The 4,314-nt window shown below is 36.8% G+C and overlaps 1 non-coding gene across 1 annotated transcript; it reads right to left on the bottom strand.

The window, feature by feature from the left end:
• Positions 1-2,601: 2,601 nt before the first annotated feature.
• LOC136221251 (small nucleolar RNA R71) lies at positions 2,602-2,708 on the bottom strand. Its single transcript, XR_010685028.1, has one exon. It is a non-coding gene; the product is annotated as a small nucleolar RNA R71 (small nucleolar RNA).
• Positions 2,709-4,314: the final 1,606 nt, after the last annotated feature.

Below are 4,314 nucleotides of genomic sequence, written 5' to 3'. Positions count from 1 at the left end.
CAGGAATATTTCCCATCGTTAGGACATTGAGGATAAAAGCGCTGACCTGGGAGCCAATAACATTCCAAAGGTTCTGGTAAAAAATAGCTTGGAAGCCATCCAGGCCAGGGGCTTTGAACGACTTCATCTGAAAAAGAGCTGTGTGAACTTCCATGTTTTCAAATTCCTGATAAAGCGCCCTCTTAGCTGAGTCAAGAAGGGGGGGGGGGGAGGGGGAAACCTGATAAAGTGAACATCTGTGCCCTGGTTGTAGCCTCCTCGGTATATAGATTTGTGAAATAGTTCTATACCAAAGAAATAACCTGTGATTTATCCCACTGCCAAACACCGTTCTCATCTCTTAGCCCTTCAATCTAATTAGTTCGACGCCTGATAAGAGTCGAAGGATGAAAAAAAGAGGTGTTGCGATCTCCCAAGTTGAGCCAGTTAACCCTCGACTTCTGAAACCACGTGACTTTTACCTAAAATATCATCAATAATTACATCAGTTTTGCTACGAATTCATACTATTTATACCTGTTTAGAATACTTTTACTTTCGGATATGTTTCTTTCTTGCAAGGTACCTAAATATTTGGTAAAATCCAAATAGGAACGAAAAGAAGTTAAAAACAGAAGAAAAACCCTACAAAAGGAGTCAAAGACGACGAAGATCAAACACGCCAAAACGAGGACGAGGACAAAAGTCAAAGAAACGTAAAATACTCCATGTCGCGACCGAGAATCCTCCATTCTCGGTCGCGACACGTGTCACCAGCTTCTTCCCTTGACGATTTTGAAGACCAAATATTTGCATTCTCGGCAAGTTCAGAAATTCCTGGAGAGCCATTCGCACACATTCGTTTTCGACGAAACGCGTTCGTTCGGGTGGATAGAAACATCCCTTCGCAAAGGATACGACCCTTCACAACGGACACGACACTTCAATCACGACTCTTCAACATCTATAAATAAAGGGTTGATGGAGAGTTGGAGATATAGAAAAAAAGAGAAGATTAGTATAGAATTAATGCAGGAATTCTGAGTCAAACGATTCAGAGTTTAGAGTTAGATTCTGTAAAAAGCAATATGATGTACACACATTGTTTATCAAATAATTACAAACACAGTAGCGTTTAGATTTGTTCATATTAGTTTACATTTTGGTAGTAGCCGACCGTATCTCTATTACGAAGTTACAGCGAGAAGATTTAGTAGAGGATCCGCCCCGGAGTCTGACAAACTCTAACGAAACCCAAGGAAAGGATTGACAACCCATTCACTTGCATGTCGTCGAAAGTTTCCATGCTTCTTGTTCTCTGTAAACTTGTATCAAATTCATATTTCATCTAATAAAGTTCATTCTATTCGATAGATTTTTATGTAGCACTTTGGTAAATGATCCGAAGTGAGTTCTGGTGTTTTCATTAAAACGTAGTTAAATTCAAAATCTTTACAAGGAAACTTTGTTGAACACTTAGGCAAATTGATATCATCAGTAGAGTATCAATTTGGTTAAGGTAGCGATCTAACCCGACCGTAGGAGTATTGACTGCAGTTCAAAGCCCTAAAATTACAGGAATCGACGTTTATTTCATTGTTATAATTTATACAAAGTTTAAAGTTGTTTTCTTTGCTTAATGCAAACAAATACATTTGTTACTTTTCTAAAGAACTAAACGTTTCTGTTTTGTAAATTTATCCCTAAATCAGAAGTGATTTCTAACATTTGTTATACTCTAATCTAATTCTTATTCTAGCAAATTCAAAACCAAATCCGATTAAACGATTTTCCATATTATAAACCTTAAAAGTAAATTTAACCAATTCAAAATAAGTTTTTGTTAAAAAAAACGTTCCCCGTGGGATCGATATGTTTTATTACTACAAGTGTATACCGTGCACTTGCGGAATTCGCTCAATAAGTTTTTGGCGCCGTTGCCGGGGAACGCCAAATTTTTTGACAAAAATTTAGATTTTTCATGTTTTATTTTGAATCTAGGTTTACTTATACTTATTCAAAATTTTGTATTTTATTTATTTCAAATTACTAACATATTTATTTTTCAAATTCTGTTTTGAAGGTAGTTTCGGTTCGTGCGAAATTTCAATTTCATGCGCAGTTCTCGAAGTTCAGGCATTCCACCAAAACCGCTAGACCCAGAAATTGAAAAAACGGTTAAAAAGAACAAGAAAGACAAGAAAAACAAAAACAAGACTCCAATAAAAACTAGAGTTACTGAGCCAGAAATTATGGCCACACTTATGGATTACGCTAGGCCAGGAGTGGCCGGTGTAACAAACAGCATAGTTCGACCCCAAATTAATGCAAACCAATTTGAAATTAAGCCAACATTGCTTAATATGTTGCAAAAATAACGTAACATTTTTTGGGTTGCCTAACGAAAATCCTAACACCCATTTGACAAATTTCTTAGAAATTTGTGACACTTTTAAAATAACAGATGTGACTGCGGAAGCAATCAAACTTCGCCTTTTTTCTTTTACTGTGAAGGATCGAGCCAAAGAATGGTTAACTTCTATGCCAGCCGCAACATTTGAAACTTGGGAGCAATTAGCCCAAACGTTTTTATCAAAATATTTTCCTTTAGCAAAAACCGCAAGAGTCATAAAAGAGTTAACATCTTTTTCTCAAAATGATAATGAAACTCTTTATAAGGCTTGGGAACGTTTTAAAGAACTTCAACGTTTATGCCCACACCACCAGCTGCCCGCTGAACTTTTAATGCAAACATTTTATAATGGATTGAATCCTACAACTAGAGGTTCATTAGATGCTATGTCTGGAGGGTTATTCATGAAGAAAACATCGGCCCAAGCAAGAGAACTTTTGGAGGAAATGGCAATCAACAGTAGTATGTGGCCCGCGGAGCGTGGACATATACCAGTGGCGAAACCATCATCCTCAACTACATCATCAGTTAAAGGTATAGTGAATCTTGATCCAGTTGCGATGTTGCAAGCCCAATTTTCTGCCTTATCGCACAAAATTGATAGGTTTATGGCACCATGCGATTCTAATGGTAAGCCAATCCAAATGGATGTGGATTATGAAGGTATGAGCGAAATTGAACAGGTAAATTTTGTCCAAGGGCAAAACCAAACTAATAACCCTTATTCCAATACATATAATCCTGGATGGAGAAATCATCCTAACTTTAACTGGAGAGATAATAATAATAATGTAAATGCTAATCAGAATCGTACCACTAATTATCAAAATCAATCAAGAGATACGATTAGCACTTTATCTTCTAAGATCGACAAATTTATTGATGCTATGAGCGGAAAAATAAGTAATCACGACGATGGTTTTAAACGAATCGAGAATAAATTCGATCAGCTTATTAAAAACCAATCATCTAGCATCCATAATTTGGAGGTTCAAATTGGACAACTCGCTAAATCAATTCCATCCCGCAAAGAGGGAAGTCTTCCCAGCCATACGGAAGAAAATCCGAAAGAGCATGTAAATGCTATCACTCTTCGCTCAGGGAAAAATTACTTAGATCCGGAAATGCCCAGAAATTCAACTTTACCAGGAACTGATTTACCAAAAAGATACACCAATTGACTCTAGTACAAAAACTTTTGTACCCAAACCACCTTTTCCACACAAAGTCCGCAATAAGGACTATGATAAACAACTTTTAACATTTTTAGACAAACTTAAAAATTTGCATATTAATTTGACGTTTATGGATGCGATTACGCAAATTCCCAATTATGGTAAATTCCTAAAAGATTTAATTTCAAAGAAAATCAGTTGGGAAGGAATTTCATCCATTTCGCTAACTGAAGATTGTAGTTCAATTGTGTCTAGTAATTTGCCTACTAAACTCAAAGATCCTGGATGTTTCACCATTCCTTGTAAATTGGGAGATATTGAATTCCCAAGTTGTCTTTTGTTAAGCCCAAAATATACCTAATATATCATCAATAATTACATCAGTATTGCTACGAATTTATGCTATTTATACCTGTTTAGAATACTTTTACGTTCGAATATGTTTCTTTCATGCAAGGTACCTAAATATTTGGTACAGTCCAAATAGGAACGAAAAGGGATCAAAAACAGAAGAAAAGCCCTACATAAGGAGTCAAAGACGACGAAGATCAAAAACGCCAAATCGAGGACGAGAACAAAAGTCGAAGACTAGGAAAAAGTTTCGTGCCGCGACCGCGGCTCCTGAATTCTCGGTCGTGACATGCGTCGACCAGCCCCTCCTTGCTTTCGTTCGAAGACCAAATATTTGCTCCCCCATTCTCAGCCGAGAATTTGCATTCTCGGTAAGTTCAGAAATTCTGGAAGAAG

This window comes from Euphorbia lathyris, chromosome 2 (genome assembly GCF_963576675.1).
Source record: "Euphorbia lathyris chromosome 2, ddEupLath1.1, whole genome shotgun sequence".
Classification (NCBI taxonomy): domain Eukaryota; kingdom Viridiplantae; phylum Streptophyta; class Magnoliopsida; order Malpighiales; family Euphorbiaceae; genus Euphorbia; species Euphorbia lathyris.
Note: the sequence above shows the minus strand (reverse complement) of the source record. Positions and strands in the feature narration are given on the sequence as shown.